Source organism: Phocoena sinus, chromosome 21 (assembly GCF_008692025.1).
Source record: "Phocoena sinus isolate mPhoSin1 chromosome 21, mPhoSin1.pri, whole genome shotgun sequence".
In the NCBI taxonomy this organism is placed as follows: Eukaryota; Metazoa; Chordata; class Mammalia; order Artiodactyla; family Phocoenidae; genus Phocoena; species Phocoena sinus.
Window position 1 is genome coordinate 17,537,808 of NC_045783.1, and position 18,672 is coordinate 17,556,479.

General features: G+C 40.1%; 1 protein-coding gene and 1 non-coding gene across 2 annotated transcripts in view; one reads left to right on the top strand and one right to left on the bottom strand.

Annotated features, from left to right (window-relative positions):
• The window catches only part of LOC116746692 (microtubule-associated tumor suppressor 1 homolog), a 151,767-nt gene that overhangs the window by 103,512 nt on the left and 29,583 nt on the right, over window positions 1-18,672 (top strand). The gene's annotated exons all lie outside the window — the stretch shown is intronic.
• Window positions 13,504-13,623, bottom strand: LOC116746920. Its single transcript, XR_004347921.1, has one exon. It is a non-coding gene; the product is annotated as a U6atac minor spliceosomal RNA (small nuclear RNA).

Sequence of the window (18,672 nt, forward strand, 5' to 3'; positions counted from 1 at the left end):
CTTAAGGGTGGGTGGAGGTTGAAATTTTTCTAATTGCTTTATGTGAATTTTTGGACAGTTATTCACGATATACCTTAGACATTCTTTTCCCTACTAAGGAAGAGGACATTATGGAAATATTGGACTCTTTTTTGCGGTACGCGGGCCTCTCCCTGTCGTGGCCTCTCCCGTTGCGGATCACAGGCTCCGGACGTGCAGGCTCAGCGGCCATGGCTCATGGGCCCAGCCGCTCCGCGGCATGTGGGATCTTCCCAGACCGGGGCACGAACCCGCGTCCCCTGCATCGGCAGGCGGACTCTCAACCACTGCGCCACCAGGGAAGCCCGGAAAAATTGGACTCTTGAGTTGAAGTTTCTACCATTGGAATAGAGATTTGAACTTAAAAATTATGATGCATAAAAATGAAGAAAATATGGCAATTAGTGTTGTGTTAGGCAGAGGAAGGAGGTAAACGTTAAGACTGATACTCCATGTTGGAGTTCTGGGGAAGATTGGTTGGATAGAGGTGCTTGAATCCCTGGTTTAAATATTAATCTCCAGATTCTTAATGATCATTAACAGCAACAAATAAATCTGTCCTAGTTGGATGTATTTTCTAGCATCTAAGCAACCTTGCACAGCATATGCTAGAATCATAACATCATTGTTTTCTAAAGTCCAGTCACTAATGAAATGCACGCATTCATACACAGACTAAAATGGGATCTGTGATTCTTGTTTGAACCTACTGTGATATTATTATAACACATTGACCTGCCAAACACTTATATCATCCATAAGATACCTTCTTTAGTTTTTAAGCCTTACCAAAGACCTTATACAATTATTTATTCATTGTTTTTGTCATTAATAGAAACTCAGTTCATATCATGTGCTTTTAAGAAAGGTATTCTGTCACTTAAACTTTTTAAAAACTTTATTTTTATGACTCTGATCTCTGTTTAAAAAAAATTGGTAAAGGGCTTCCCTGGTGGTGCAGTGGTTGGGAGTCCGCCTGCCGATGTAGGGGACACGGGTTCGTGCCCGGTCCGGGAAGATCCCACATGCCGCGGAGCGGCTGGGCCCGTGAGCCATGGCCGCTGAGCCTGCGCGTCCGGAGCCTGTGTTCCGCAATGGAAGAGGCCACAACAGTGAGAGGCCCGCGTACCGCAAAAAAAAAAAAAATTGGTAAAATACAGAAACCTAAAGCAAGGGAATTAAACATCATGCCTACCCCAACTCCCAGAGTGTTGCTGATATTTTGGGATATTTGCTCCAGTATTTGTTATTCTTTTTGTTTAAAGTTGACATCCTAATACAGATACAAATTTAAATCATGGTTTTGTTTTCCCACTTGACATCCTAACACAGGCTTTGCTGTATTTCATAAAAATTCATCTTATTCCTAATTTTTAATAACTGTAATTACATTTTTCTATCTTAGGTACCAAAAGTTCCTTAAATTTTTCCTTACTGTCCTTGGTGATCCTTATGTTCTCTTAATTCAAATTAAGACTTTGTATAATAACAAAGATGAACACTTTCTTAAATTTGGGTACTTCTTTTTTTTTTTTTTTGCGGTACGCGGGCCCCTCACTGCTGTGGCCTCTCCCGTTGTGGAGCACAGGCTCCGTGGCCATGGCTCACGGGCCCAGCCGCTCCGCGGCATGTGGATATTCCCGGACCGGGCACGAACCCATGTCCCCTGCATCGGCAGGTGGACTCTCAACCACTGCGCCACCAGGGAAGCCCTGGGTACTTCTATATTTAGTATAACTAAAGAAACCACAGTTACAAGTGCTGATCAAATAAGTAATCAAGGAAACGTTTTGAGCCAGTTTTAAACTCTGTGCTTCCCCAAGCCCCTGAAGTATGTATATTATAAAAGTAATTGGAACTCTACAATAATTGCTTATTCGATTATTTAAAGAGTGCACACATATAAAGTGTTTAGGAGTGTGCTTGGTGTGTAGTGTATTGTATGAGTTGGCTGTTAAGGCCCCTTTTGCTTTGGTGCACTTGTGCTCAACTGCCACCAGGGGGCAGACTGTGTTTGGGAAAGAATGGAAACCCAGCTTGAGCTGTTCTAGTCATTCATCTCAAACATCTTTTTCCGTGGTGTGTGTACACGCGCGTGTGTGTGTACACCTTGCTGTACAAACAAGAACTACTCCTCAGAATTTTGACTTTTCCTTCTGACTGGCACTGCTTCTCTTTATTCTTGTAGTTCCTTGCTGTGCTGTTTTTTGTTTTGGTTTTTTTTTCTTTGTTTTTTTTGCCTTTGAAGGAAGAGTTCCCAGCGGATGGGAGACACTGCAGGCCACAGCCACACAGGGCCACGTAGGGTCACTCACAGGGAGAAGCAGGGAGCCTTGCTGTGCTGTTTACAAAGATCGTTAGCAACATTACTGTTAACTCTGTGTGGTGTAGCTTAGGGTAGTTCAAGTAGACTTTCTAATGAGTAAGAAAAATTGGTGGCATGTTGCTAATTTCTTCTTTGGGTAGTCTAGACTAAAGGATTTCCCCTTTAACCAGGATACATTAGAGTTTTACTGTTACTTAACTAACAAAACTAAACAAACAAAAAACTTATAAACAAAACAGAAACATCCTATAGGGGGTGGTGTCCTATCTTTAATAGTATCAGTGTTCAGTCTTCTGTTTATAATTTTAATGCTGATTTTTTTTTTTTTTTTTTTTTTTTTTTTTTGCGGTACGCGGGCCTCTCACTGTTGTGGCCCCTCCCGTTGCAGAGCACAGGCTCCGGACGCGCAGGCTCAGCAGCCATGACTCACGGGCCCAGCCGCTCTGCGGCATGTGGGATCTTCCCAGACCGGGGCACGAACCAGTGTCCCCTGCGTCAGCAGGCGGACTCTCAACCACTGCGCCACCAGGGAAGCCCTTTAATGCTGATTTTTATCTTAGTTTTTTAAAAACTTTTTATGGGGGTATAGTTGTTTTACAGTGTTGTGTTTATCTTAGTTTTTACAAGCTTTTTTCTTTTCTTGGTGCGTGGGGGAGGAGAGGTGCTTTATGGCAAATTAATTTGCGGAATCCAGGAAAAGGTTGCGGTTTAATAATAACAAATTGTGATAGAGTGAAAAGGCACCACCTAAATGTAGCTTTTCTAGACTTCAATTCCTTGATTATTTGTGCTTGCATGGCCGTGGGTGCAATGTTTACAAGACGCCGTGTCTGTGCAGGAACAGGTTGTAATTTTCCCGCAGCTAACCCCGGCAGGTTGTTGGTTGGTCTCTCGACAACCTCTCAAGTGGCAGGCTGTGGGGCGAGTGAAAAGGGAGAAGGAATTACTCAAAATTTCCTTTCCTGCCTGTCTCCTTCCCTCTTCACACCCTAAATGCTCTACAGAATTTCTTGAAGAGTAACTGCTTCCTGTGCATTCTCATAGCATTTAATAGTCATTTATGGTTAACAGTTAACTACATTCATTTCTGTTACTGAGTCTTGGAAACACACATCGCTCATTTTTCACACATTGTTTTCTTGTGCTTTTTAAAATTAAAAGAGTTGGACTCTTCCTGGTTTAATAATATTAGCTTAAGTGACCATTTTGCAGGTGCAGTTTTCTTATGTCCATGCCTTTATCTTTTCAACCTCTTTGGTTTTTTTTGCCACCATATTTTAATGTGCTTTAACAAAGGACTCTACTCAAACATTTACCAGATCTCAGTCCTTACTGATAAACAATAATCACACCTTCCTGATGTTCCTAGTCTCAAAAATTACTATCTTGAGAGGTCACCTGATTTTGTATAAATGCAATTAGTCAAGCAATAATTGGAGTCCTTAGAATACTCACTAATTTCTATTCCTCTGCAACTATTGTTACTTCGGGTAGAGAAATTGCATTAACCCTTTATTGCCGACTCTTAGTGAAGTCCTCAGAATATGAGTGTTAGAGTTGAATTTTAACCTTTTATCAATCCTCATTAGTATATTATAGTAAAAACATTTTTTTGAAGTATAATTGACCTACAACACTATGTTAGTTCCAGGTGTTATAGTAGGAATTTTATTTAAAATTGTAATTGAGAACATTTATTGCTTGAAGCCATTAAAAATTTTTTTGTCCAGGGTATCAGGTTTATATATAGGTTTACGTGTAAAATATCTGAAAAAAATGCCCCACATTCACACCAGTAGTGTGAATATAATTACAATTAAAAAAATCAGAACACAGATTACTTTAATGAAGTCTTAATTTTTTATAATTACTAAATAAATATTAGGCACTCCGCGAAGTAGTTATTTCCCCTTAAGGATCCTCCAACTCATTACAGAACCTGTGACATTATTGGTGGTTATATAAAGTGCCTAAGACCACCCACTTTCTCCTCCCTTCACCATCTCTGATGAAAACCATAATAAGCCCATAAGCATGTTTGGTGTGATGTCATTCAGAGGCTGCTGACTGCTGGGTCTGCTAGGAGGAGATTTTATTCAGAGGAAGAGCGTTGTTTTGGCAACATCTGGGAGTAGAAACGGAAGCCAGAAGCACTTGGATAGCTCTGGGGTTTTTCTTTTGTGCATGTACGGTGGAGTGACGTCTGGCATGTAGGCATGTTTCCTCTCGCTGTATTTCTTGGCCTCGAAGAAGGGTGCTGAGTTTAAAAAGACAGTATGTGAGAATCCACGGAGCTGGTTCTTCTGTGAAATCTTTCCACCTGCTCTGAAGACATGTTGTTGTCTCCCAAGTTCTCCCTGTCCACCATTCACGTTCGACTCACTGCCAAAGGATTGCTTCGAAATCTTCGACTCCCTTCAGGGTTTAGGAAAAGTACTGTCATTTTCCACACAGGTTTGTGTTGCGCAGATCTCTCTTTACCGTTACACGGGGGGCATCTTGATTAACTTGCAGGTGTTTATCAGAAATTTTCTAGGGGGATAGATAACTGGCGAAAGAAAGCTCTAATGAGAGAACGAGGCGTAATTTGTAAAAATAAGCGGTTTTCTCTTATGTTTCAACACATGTGTATGGTACTTTTACTGTCTGCAAGCTGATGTGTGCTCGATTTGTTTGTTGAAAGCAGAACTGTTGCCTGGGTGCGCCCAGCTCTTTGCTCTGACACCAGCCGAATCTGGAAAAATCAACACCTGTTCAATTACATTTTACTTCACATGATTTTGGAAATAGGACACAGGTAAATTAAGACAAACAGTTCTCTTTCCTTTAAAGAAGGAGATGAAATGAGAGGGTTTCTGGAGGTTTTCATTACGTAGTTCCTCATTGAGATTGGACTAGGCTGGTTTGGTATGCTAAAAGATTTCCACGTTCTAAACATTTCTGAAATAAAACATCGTAATGGCCATGGAGAGGTAGGAAATGAACCACAAATTAAGTTTTCCAAGCTTCATGGTGGAAACGTTTGCAGTCACAGAAGACTGCCTCTGATCTTTATGCTTGTATCTGCTTTTTATTTTCTGTGCCTGAGATGGAAATAAATGTAGGGTATATTTTAGGCACGTGTAACCTGTGTGTCCACTTTTAGAGGATTCATTTGCCTACTGTGGCTACCTCTTGTTTAGATATAATTGCAACTGTGGGAAATTAAGTTGATTTATGCTATAAAAACTGGAGTGCTATTATATTGAATTCGGGCTGGCTAGTGGTATCTGTGTTAGAATCCTGAGTATGTAAATAGATGATTTGTTGTTTCCTGTGAGTGCCAGCCCTTCTGGGTCTTGTTTTCCATCTCTGTCCCCAGTGATTTTTTTCAGCTGACTGCTTTCAGTTTTCCCAGGGGCATCTCCCTGCTCTGTGGGATGACTCTTCCTCATTTTCGTAACTCCCCTTGACCTGTCACTGGAGTCTGCCAGCCTTTCCCTCTCGATCTGAGCTGACAGCTGAAGGTAAATGGATAAGTCAGGAGGGAAACAGTGGCTCTATCTCTCCCAGCCTAAATGCCACTGTCACTTTTTCAACCTTAAAGAATAAAAAGGTGAAAAATAAAAATAAAAGGGTGCCCTATATTTGCAATAATTTGTGTAATCTAAAATAGCTCCAAATGGCTTTTAACTTTTTTGACTTTAAAAATTATATTTCTATGTTTAATCAAAACCAGTAACACATTCAGTTAGATTTTATATTCATATATTTGTTTTCCATTAACAAGAATTTAAAAAATCTTGCAAGACACATAAGTTTTGTTTAAATGGAATAATGGAGAAGCCTCTGGTCCTTGACCCACGGCACTTTAAAATTCATACAAAGTTATCCAGCATTTAGTCATGGCTTTTAATTGTAACTTAAGAAAAAAAATCAATCCACACTCCAAGTTAAAAAGAAATCAAACAGTACAGAAGGTTGTACAATTCCAAGTGAGCCTCTTTCTTACCCAGGCCCTGCACCCTTCCACTCTCATGGGTGCTTGTTTATCCTTCCAGTAATTTTCTAGTCATATATAAGCCTATGCAGGTTCTTTTATATCCCTTTTTGTTTTACAGAAATGGAAGCTTACCATACATACTCTTCTATAGCTTACTTTTAAACATTAATATATCTTCGATTTTCAGGTTAACACACTTATCTACCACATTCTTTTTAGTAGTCTTGTAACATCCCTTGTTGGATGAGCCATGGGTTATTTAACCAGTCTTCCATTAGTGAACGTTTTAGGTTGTTTGTACCATTTTTGTGGAGCAGATAGCTTTCCAAGGCAACTTAAGCAAAAGCACAAGGCTTTTATTACCAGAGTTTGACTAACGAACAGTGATATTTTAGGTACTCTTTATTTTTTTAAATTTACATAAAAAATATTTTGAAACATTCATTTGATTGCATTTGTAATTTTTAGAGCTAGAGTGTACTTAGTGGTGCTCTAGTTTACCTGATTTTACACAGGAAGTCGGAGGCCCAGAGAAGTGAATTAACTTGCCCAAGGGCACACAGTCAGTGGCAGGATGGACTAAAACCTGGGACCTCTGTTAAGAATTTTTGGTTTCTTTCGATTTTTCCAGCTGTAAATTTTGCTGTAATTCTGTTAGATCTAGTGAATAGCAGTGATGGAAAAAAGAGTTTTGTGTGTGGGAAGCATTTAAAATTATGTGAAGAATATAATTCTACTTACCCCAGTAAGAATCTTACGTGAGTTTATCCATATTACATAACTTGAGGGTCTGAGAAATCTTCCAATAAAATAGATATTGAAGTCATCGCATTTCTTCTTATCCACATGGGCTGTGAGCAGTAGCTTGTGTTTGTATTCTTTTTTTTGGTTTTTATTTTATTTTATTTTATTTTTTGCGGTATGTGGGCCTCTCACTGCTGTGGCCTCTCCCGTTGCGGAGCACAGGCTCTGGACGCACAGACTCAGCGGCCATGGCTCACGGGCCCAGCCGCTCCGCGGCATGTGGGATCTTCCCGGACCGGGGCACGAACCCCTGTCCCCTGCATCGGCAGGCGGACTCTCAACCACTGCGCCACCAGGGAAGCCTTGTGTTTGTATTCTTAATAAAAGAAGTGGTGTTGGTGGCTGCAGTGGCAGTGGAGTTGGCCTGGATACCAAGAGCCTGGGCTGTAGCCTTGGTTCTGCTAGTAACCAAGTCATTGACCTTGATCACATAACCAAACAAGGCAACAAAATGAAGGAATCAGATGAGATGATTTCCGAGGTCTCTTCAACCTCAAATTCTGTGAATTTTCTGGCTACAGATTAAAAAACCCTGGATGTGTTACTGAAAATTCTTCTTATCTAAACTAATTCTCTCCTTATTTCCCAAACTCAGCGAATACTCCTGACTTTTTCTCTTCACGACACACTGTTTGCCCCCTATTCTGTCCTCACATCTCAGTACCCTTTGAATTATTGTTCTTCCTCATTTATCCACAATTAATTGGTTGCAAGAATCTAAGACTCTATCCTTTGAAATCACTGTTGTTTTTACCCTCTGCCTGCTGTAGTTCAGGCTTTATTTTTAGATTGAAGAATTTGAAAATGCTCTTCTTAGAGGTAGAAAATGGTCAAATGTTGACAGTTGCACATCACCCAATCTAATACTTTGGGACTTTTTGAAGGATTTATATTTTGGTCTTTGCCACCAACCAGTCTTTCTCTTGCTTCCAAACTGACTTTCACATTGCAGGATCAAGTCATTCGTCTCATAAACAAATATGTATTAGACGTGTACTGTGTGGCAGGTGCAGTGCTAGATGCTGACAATGTAGCCAGGACTGAGCCACACGTGGCCTCCTGCCTTCATACAGCCCACAATTTTTAAATTTGGCCGTACCACATGGCTGGTGGGGTCTTAGTTCCCCAACCAGGGATTGAACCTGGGCCACAACAATGATAGTGCCTAATCCTAGCCCAAGACCACCAGGGAACTCCCCTACGCAGCCCACAGTTTACCAGGGAGACAGGCAGAGAACGTGAGGCCGTCGCGGTAGGCATGGACTAGGTGCTCAGGCAGCGCCCAGCAGGTGAGGCCGACTTTATCCAGGTCCTCCAGAAGCGCCATTTAAGCTGGGACCCCGGGATAGGAGGGAGTAGCCAAGAAACAAAAAGTGTTCCAGGCAGAGAAAACAGCATGTGAAAGCCTGGAGGTGAGGGAGAGTTTGGCTCCTTTAAGGAAGTGAAAGAATTTTAATATGTCCGAGCATAGAATGTGGAGAGGTGCCAGCAATAGGACGGTGGTTATGTGGAGCCGGACAGAAACAGGCCCTTGACCGGCCCTTGCACAGGACACTGTGTGCTGTAGTATATTGACAAAGTGTGTTGTCCCGTCCAGGATGTGATTTCCTCTGTAAATAGGGGCAAGGAAAGAGAGCGAATTTGTCAGGGTTTTGGGTAACGTAGCAGGATGTCAGGCGTGAACGAGGATCTCAGCATCAGAAGAGTGCTACATCTTCTAAGAAGTCCAGAAGTGATCTCACTGACTTACCAGAGCTTTCAGTTCGGTCTAGTTCAGAATTCTGCCTCATATTTGAACTTATTAGTTTCAATTTTATGAGTCAGTGGAGGGAAAAGAATCTTCCACGTAGAACTATTCCTTGCCTCCAGGTTTATTGGAAATCAGGTTTTCTATGAAGCTGGAGATGAGATACTTGTATTAATTATTATGAAAAGTGCCATTTTGAGCCTCAGAGTTAAATATTCTCATTGATTCAAGTGAAGGCAATTCCCTGCACTAAGAGAGCATTCTTTTTGCTGAGCTAGTAAGATTAAAAGCAATTACTCTAGCAAAGGAGAGGGGTGTATGTACATATATTTTGAGGAAAGGCAGGAGAAGTATTATTAATAGAACAAAATATTTTCATTTACTTGAAGCTGCACTAAAGAGAACCATTTTGCCTAGATATTTGTAAGAATGAGGCAGAATGCAAATAAGTTTGTTTAATTAGAATGAAAGTCAAGTTACGTGCTTGGGTTTGGTATTCATTTTTCAGACTGTCAAGTAGAACTGAACTGCTTTTAGCTGCAGTTTAAGCTACTTTAACTAAGGAGGAGCTTGTCTCTCTTAGAAAGCAGCAGCTCTGATGTTCAGAGGCTCAGTGATGTCACACCTGTGCTCTTTTCTTGGCCTTTTCCTCATGACTGTGGCCTCATGATGTCACAATGCCTGCTGCAGGCAGGAAAAACAAGACCCAGGGAAGGGGTGGTGCTTACATCTCATTGGCTAAATCTCAGTCACATGGCTGTTTCTACCTTCAAGGGAAGCTGGGAAATTGAGTCTTGGACTTCTCCAGTCGCTGTAGTACGTTGCAGGTATAAGAGGGATTAGAGCCCTATTATAGAGACTGCCAGAGAAGGCAAAACGGTTATTTCTCAAAAGCTAATACTGGCAGCTTATAAATAAGGGAAGTATATCAGTTAACAAGTTGAATCTTGCAACAGACCTCATTGTTTCTTCTCTTTTATGATATGAATGTTTTTTTGGTAATGATTACCTATTTTATAAATGTGTCAAACACTTTCAAGTCATTTTGTTGTTTGGACATAGAGGTTAATATTTGATTTTGATCTCTTGAATTAATTTTTAGTTACAAAATAATGCTTATACTGAGAAAGAATGTTCTCAACCTTATGTGATTTTTATATATTTAAAATGTGTTAACAAAAGATAAATATTAGCAGTGCATTTATGGTGGGGATCCTAGTCATGCATTAAGGTGATGCTAAATAAACCTTAATTTCTCTTGTGTTTCTCACATTTCAAAATATAAAAAGCCAGTGAAAGCATTTTAGAAAGCTTTCATAAAAAACTATATATATTAGAATTTTTTTGTAAAAAGTTTTAAAATATTCACTCATTCGTACAATGCAAAAGACATCAAAAGGACCAAATTCAAGAACACCAGATGAGAGATATGGCCTTCCACCACCCGTTTGTTATCTCACTGTGAATCCACATTCTTCTTTTTAGCTTACTTGAAAGCAGTCTTGAAAGTTTCTCTGGTCTCTTGCCACATTGATAAACGTTTACTAAGAACTGGTGTTGTGAAATGGTATTATGCTAAAAATGATGATTCTGAGCTCATGTAGCTATGGCAGTCTTACAGCTTCAGCTTTGCTATGTCATTAAAATGTGCCCTTCGGGCTTCCCTGGTGGCGCAGTGGTTGGGAGTCCGCCTGCCGATGCAGGGGACACGGGTTCGTGCCCCGGTCCGGGAAGATCCCACATGCCGCGGAGTGGCTGGGCCCGTGAGCCATGGCTGCTGAGCCTGTGCGTCTGGAGCCTGTGCTCCGCAACGGGAGAGGCCACAACAGTGAGAGGCCCGCGTACTGCAAAAAAAAAAAAGTGCCCTTTCATAGTTATAGCAGTCTATTTAAGAGAACAGTTATGTGTTAAATGAATTTTCACTCATAACGGACAATATTTTTGATAAGTCTTTAAAAGTTAGGTGTTGAAAGAGAAAGTTAGTATATCTTAATCTCACAAGTTTCAGATAGCTAGTCTTACTGTGCTAAATTGTGTTTTAATGTAGTGTCTATTTTGACACAAACATGGTAAATAAACCATACATTATAGCCTGGAGTTGGATTCAGGATGGTAAGTATAGCAGTGTTTTTCATGAAGAGAAAATGGAGGAATAAGGCAAGTAAAACATATATAGTAAATGCTTAGTTAATTAGAACCACTGAAATATTTGGGTTAACTGAGTTTTGGATAGTAGAGAATCACCCTATACATGAAATAATATAGATTACGATACTTTTTATTAGCTCTAAAGCATGTTTTAGAGCTAAAAGAAGTATTTTATTAATAGTATATGCATATTACTGTTATCTTAGGTAAAAAGATGACAGATGTGGTTTTAAATGTATGTAAAATTGAACATCACTTTTCTGTATTTGGCTTAGGTGATACAATAATACTTTGGATTATTTAGTACATGAGGGTCCTTTATAAAAGGCATCAATTATATAGCTCTGGGGAAAATTAAGACTCATAGAGCCTTCTTTGGGGTGAGAGACTAGGCTTTTTCCTATTGTTCCCTGGTGGCCTGAGTTTTAGGCATCTCTCACTCAAATTGCTTTTCCTTAACTGGTTAATGTTTTGAGAATGACATTCTCTTTTTATTTATTGTTTGTGTTATGGAAATTCCTAATGTTGAATGTTTTAATTGGCTATTCTCATTTTTGTTTCTACTGTCTATTAAGGATAGTCTATTGTCTTAAATTTGCAATAAGGACACTTTTGACCCGCTTTGGTGCATTTTGGGGACTCCCCGCTCCCCCAGGTCTTTTGTCTCCACATGCCTTGTTTCAGCCATGCTGCTCTGCTTAACAAAGAGCATGTGATTGCACATGGCTGCGATGGTGAGGGACACCACCTGTGGCCCACAGGGCCTGGCCTCGCTGACACAATGGTGACACCCCCTGAGCTGGCTAGCTCATGGTGGAAAAGTCCAGAAGAAACAGCTTTTTCAAATTCTAAAATGGTACATGTGCTTGAAGTAGATATGCAAGAAGGGCCTTGTAGACATTTTGTTTTTGTTTTGGAATTGGTTCCTAGTGGTGACAGAATGTTATTCTTGGTACTGTGTTCTTCCACGTGGTAAATTAAAAGGGATGTCTTGGTGTATGTCATCATCACTGAAATCAAAAACACTGCTTGGCTTTGTGATGCCAGGCATCTTTTTAGGTACCTATTAAATTGGTTAACTCAAAATGATTGTTAAGACAAAAACAAAAATATGAAAGTCCACATGAAGGCCAGCATTTAATATTTTAGGTAACTTGCTTAATAACAAAGGGGAAAAAGCCAGTTCCAGGGCTGCTGTCTTGTGAAACAGCACCTCAGTCACATCAGTGAACTTGGTGGGCATGTGTGTGTATATGTATATATATATTTTTTTTTTTTTTTAATTTTTGGCTGCATTGGGTCTTCGTTGCTGCGCACGGGCTTTCTCTAGTTGCGGCAAGCGGGAGCTACCCTTCGTTGAAGTGCGCGGGCTTCTCACTGTGGTGGCTTCTCTTGTTGCAGAGCATGGGCTCTAGGCGCGAGGGCTTCAGTAGTTGTGGCGCACGGACTCAGTAGTTGTGGCTCTTGGGCTCTAGAGCGCAGGCTCAGCAGTTGTGGCGCACGGGCTTAGTTGTGGACCGCAGCATGCGGCATCTTCCTGGACCAGGGCTCGAACCCATGTCCCCTGCATTGGCAGGTGGATTCTTAACCATTGTGCCACCAGGGAAGTCCCACAGATCCATAAACTTTTAGCACATTAAGGTGGACTTGTAGATTATTTAGAAAGCCAACAGACTGGTGGCTATTTTACCTTCTTAAAGTATTTCTGAATGTAATGAATGTCTATTAACTTTTCTTTATAGTTAGTAGTCCATTTTAAGAACATAAGAGATCTGCTTTATTCCCTGCCAGCCACATGGAAAACGTCTATGGTCAATTTTGGATTGTTTTGCAGGAAAAATTGTCTAAGCAATAGTTATCCTGAAATAAGTGTGTTTAATATGAATATGCCTTCTATTCTGTAATCTGCTTTTGAAATTAAGAAAGTAAAACCACTTTATATATAATACACATCATTGCAGCACTTCCAAAATACAATACTGTAAAAATTTTAATAGGTGTCCTACAGTACCCCTCCCCAGCCACCTGCAAAAGAATTAGCTTGGGTAATGTTAACAGTCTAAACACTGTGCTTTGCTGAGCTTGAAATGTTCCGTAGTCAGCAAATGCCATACCTACCCAGAAAAAAGAAAAATATTAGGGCTTCCCTGGTGGCGCAGTGGTTGAGAGTCCGCCTGCCAATGCAGGGGACACGGGTTTGTGCCCCAGTCTGGGAAGATCCCACATGCCATGGAGCGGCTGGGCCCGTGAGCCATGGCAGCTGAGCCTGCGCGTCCGGAGCCTGTGCTCCGCAACGGGAGAGGCCACAACAGTGAGAGACCTGCGTACTGCAAAAAAAAAAAAAAAAAAAAAGTTATATATGGCTCCTAATTATGACTATTAACTTTTCTAGAGCAAACACATAATGAAAGGAACCCTGGAAAGGTTTATATAAATTTAAGCTAATAATTGATAACACGAACATGTTCGTTTGTTTGTTTAAAATGATGGTTGGATGCCACAAAGTAGTTCTCAGTGCCTTAACTGTGTGCCTGTTGTCAGGCCTGAGGGCCTCTTCCATCCTTGTCAAGGGGAGTGCTTTCTCCTTTCATACAACACTGAATAATAATTCAGAAAAAGATCTTGGTAAGATTGTCTAGATTTCCGTGGGGGTGCAGTTCAATTGATCAAGCTGGGAAAGTGTGTTAATAGGCTTGTGTGAGGGGCTGCATTCAGGACAATGGGAAATCAAGAGCTGATTTGCTCCCCAGGAAAATGCCCCTGCAGACGATTCAGTTTGGAAAGCGTGATGGAGCAGGTGAGGCTAGAATAGAGTCTCTTTGGAGAATAAGGAGCAGAGTGTTAGAGAATGTCAGTGCACTTCGCCACCGGGTCCCACGCCACACGCCCCCTCCCTCTGCCCTCTCTCGCATTCCCACATGCTCATCTGCTATCTCTGAGCTGGAAACGGTGACTTATCCTGGGTTCCTCTTGATCCAACTGGTCCAGAAGTCTTCCTGTTCTGCCTCATAAACACATTCATCATTTCCTGCCTGTTCTCACTGCTCTGACCGCCAGTTCCCCTCCCTGGGCCTCCCTCCTGGCCACTCTCCTCACCAGCTCAGATCTTCTTTCACTGTGTCTCCAGACCCCTGCTTGGCACCATTCTGTGTCTCCTACGAGAGAGAGAAAACCTTGTACAGCACACATGTCTCGCCCCTGTTTATGCTTCCAGCCACGTCATCTTACTTTAATTTCAGGAGAGCTTCGCTGTCGGCACTGAATACCAGGACCTCCAGGGCCTCCCATACCTCTATGCCTTGGTGTTTTCTGGCCTTTGCTGTTCATCTGTCTGCCAAACATGCAAATGTCCATCCAAACTCTGTCTCTAGAACCCTTTCTTGACAGCCCCAGATCTAGGTGTTTCTCCACCTGTACTCTCACCACACTGTGTACATAATTCTGTTACCTAATTATCAAATCATACGGCCGTTGGTGATGGCCTCTTTCTGTCTCTGCTGCATAAAAAAAGTTCCTTGAGAACAAGAACCAATGTGTTAGAAGCACATCCAACAGACATTTACTGAGTGTACAGTGGTCATGTGGGTGATGATTTCATAACTGGGTGCTCCCTCTTATCGGAACACATATTTCCTAGTAGTTCACGTTTAAGGCTTTGTTGTCATGGAATATCCCAGGGTAAACACCCATAAGTACCCATCAAATCCTGAGGAAACACTGACGGAAAGAACTTGTGTAAAGATAGGTGTCCCTAGGAAGGGTTTTAGATGTGTAGGTTCAGATTAAGGCAGAAAGACGGGAATCAGTTGTCTGTCCAGGCTGCTGGTTGAGCCCATTAGCTCATTACTTACATTTTATTAACCCACAAGCATTAGTTTTCAATGCAGTATGTAGTAGAAAGCATATAACAGCCAATGACTGTCACCTTCACAGATAGGTGAATATGTGAGAGTCGAACAGGAAGAGATTAATACCGTAGAAACAAGGTGTCTTTATGCATCCTTGTAGAGCTCCACCTTCTTCTACGTGCCTCCTCCTTTTGATAAGTATTTGGCGAGGGAATGAATAATGAGTCAATAGGCACATAGAACACTAGGCAAACATTAGTTACTGAATGCTATGTATAGTTCTGTGTTTCATTCAGGTTAAGGCAAGCTCTCCTAGTAAGTCTTGTCTCTTACTTGATTTTAATATTCGGAAAGCCAGCGGATTTCCGAATATTAAAGTGGCTTGTTTTGCCTTCGGATGGATGTGTCCTCAGCAGCTAGTAGGTTAGTCCCTGTCTGAATTGTTAAGTCTCTGCCACAGAAATTGTGTTTAGCCTTGAAGTGGGGATCTGTATGCCTGAGTGACTTGAGCCTGAAACATGGGCTTGTTCTTCTTTCCCCAACTATTTTCTTTAAGAGGATGATAAATAACTTTGTTAGGCGAGTTTTAAATTTTATTAAATTGAGGTTTCTGAGTAGAAAGAACAAAGACAGTAAACAGTGTTAACCAGCTATTTTTCAAGTGAGCAAATGTCTTGGATTCAGGACTTTTATTTTCCTGATGGAGGTTTCAGTTTCATTGGAATGAACCTCAGGAAGGTCAGACCAGACATGGCAGTGGTAATTATCTTGTCAACACGCATCCGAGTCTGTGTAGAAGTTAACATGTAATTTTAAGGTTTCTGAGTAAGTTGATTCTTTGAAATTAGACAGCCTGTTAATAGGTATAATAAACAAAATATTTTATAGGGTTTTTTTTTGTTCTTTTTTTGCTGTACGTGGGCCTCTCACTGTTGTGGCCTCTCCCGTTGCGGAGCGCAGGCTCCGGACTCGCAGGGTCAGTGGCCATGGCTCACGGGCCCAGCCGCTCCACGGCACGTGGGATCTTCCCGGAACGGGGCACGAACCCGTGTCCCCTGCATCGGCAGGCGGACTCCCAACCACTGCGCCACCAGGGAAGCCCCTATTTTATAGTTTTAAATACAGCTGAATTATCAGAACAGTAACATGTTAATAAATGGAACACAAGGGCAAAGTTTGGTTCATATTAAGCTAATTTCCTATAAATAATGAATTTGTAGAATTTAAGGGAAACTTGTTTTTTGGCATTATGAGGTACTCTGTTTATGAGCATTAGGGCTTTGAACATCACTGCAGATTTTTGCATCATCTCTGTTCTTCCGTTGGGCCAGGAGTGAGGAGGAAGGGAAAGATGCTCAAACTGGGTCATCAGCTACCATGTGGTCATCAGCTACCATGTGGTACAATTTTGTCCTCAGGGAGCACAGTATGTGGAGCAGAAGATTGAGGTCACAGTGTGCTTTTCTAGCTCTAGGTAGAGTGCAGTCTGTTTGCTTATTTGCTCTTAGGTTGAAATTTGAAGACATCTAAATCTATCTAATCTATCTAAATCTATTTTAAGAATTCACATTCAACAGAAGCTGTGTTATTTAGACTTCTGTCCAGATTCCCCATGGAAGAAACATGGATTGACGTTATGTTTGCTTGATGGTTAAGTGTTAAAGATTGAAACTCAGAATTCATTGTAACCATCTTTAAAAAACTGTTACGTTTTAATTTTGAATAGGTAATGTATTTACCCTGTGGTTAAAAAATATTTAAAAATGCATTAGAACACCTATATCTATCTGGTTCTTATTTCCTTCTCTGAAAAGGTAAACATTGTTAGTACTTTCATATGTATTATACAATAGTTTTGTTATGAATTTATAAGCAAAAAAATGTGTTTATATTCCCATCATCTTGACACAGTGGGACACATCATCTACATTGTTCTTCACTATGTTTTTTATTTACCACAGAGAGCTTCCTAGTTCTGTTACAGCTGTGACATTTCACTATATAAGTCAAAGCACAAATGAGAAAGCAGCTAAGAACCAGGAGACATGCATGATTGGAATGCAGTCAGACTTGGGCAGTTGATGTTTTCCAGGGTGTACCTTAGCAAAAAACTGCTTAAGTTCATTCTTGAGTGATCTTAGCAGCGTTCGTAATACAGTATTAGGTCCTAGAGAATTTTCTAAACTTTCAAAAAATAGATATGCCTTGACACAGTTAACAGTTACAAAATGTGGAGAATAGGACTTTTATAAGCACAAATGCCATTTTGTTACCAAAGCTAAAGCAACCAAAATGTAATAAAGGAAATGTATAGATACTAACTCACTTGTGGATCTAAGCCATCTGAATTCTCAGCAGCAAACTGGGGAGTAGCTTACACTGTTGCACGGACAGGTTTGAAAAAACTAAGTGTTGGTTGGGCCTGGGGGACAAGGCATGAAATGGGGGAAGGGGGTCAAAAGCTACAAACTTCTAGTTATAAAATAAATAAGTCATGGGGATGTAATGTACAGCATGGTGATTAAAGCTGATAATTCTGTACAGCATATTTCAAAGTAGCTAAGAGAGTATATCTTGTTCTCATCACAAGAATAAAATTTTGTAACTGTTATGGTGGCAGACGTTAACTAGACTTACTGTGCTCATTTCTCAGTATATACAAATAGTGAATCATGTTGCACACCTGAAGCTGTTACAATGTTATATGTCAGTTATACCGCAGTAAAAACATGTCAAATTACATTTCGGATGGTAAAAAAAAAAAAAGTTTGTCTCGGGAATTTGAAGCCACAATTGCATAAAAAGAGCCTTTAACTAAATTTATTGAAGTAAAATAAAAACCATCATAATGGTTTCAGAGGACTAATTCAACGCTTATTTTTTATACACTTTTTCAAAAAGTATTGACAGACTCTTAACATTATGTAAATATATTATTTTAAAATCGACTTTATGTCCATGGAGAAACACTAGAGTTAATCTCTTTAAACCAAGAAAAGATAGACATCTTTAAAATAACATTAGAGGTGGAATTAACCATTCAATAAGAAAAACAGATAAAGGAAGATATATTATATACATATAATCAAGGAGTTTAGCCAAACAATATTACTAAGCAAATAATTTCCGTAGGCTTGTAAATCCAAAAAGTCTTGATAATCCAGTGAAAACATTTTAGTTTATAAAGGAACCAAACATAAATACTTAGCTGCTGCCCAACTTTGGCATAAGAGATAATTTGAAGGAAAAAAATTTTGGTGTTACCAAAAGAATACCTGTATTCTGAATGTGAGTGTAAAAACAATGCCTAATGAGTTAATTTACATTTAAGTTAATATATATTTCCTTAGAAATAACTTATTAGAACATGACTAGTTAATACTGAAATTCATCTGAGAGACTACGTGGGCAAGAAACTTAAAGAATGTCTTCTCCAAAAATGTTAATATAAAAGATCCATTTCTCAGATTTTGTAAATAATTATAACCTAACACTTTAAAAACTGATATTGTGGTAAATAATAAAATTGATTAACAGAAATTCTAGGAAGAGAATGGAAAGTTGTTAAGGATTCAAGAAATGGTAACTTCAGAGCAATGAATAATAAATGAATACATATTTCAATAAGTATTGGTAGGACATATATAGCAGTGATATCGGTCAGGAAAGTGAACCTGTATCTACACATGTTGCAGGAAATTCTAGATGGTCAAAGAGTTAAAAGATGTTTTTTGCTCTTCTGTTTGTATAAAATCATATAAAACACTATATAAAAGGTAGGTATTTATCCGTAAATATT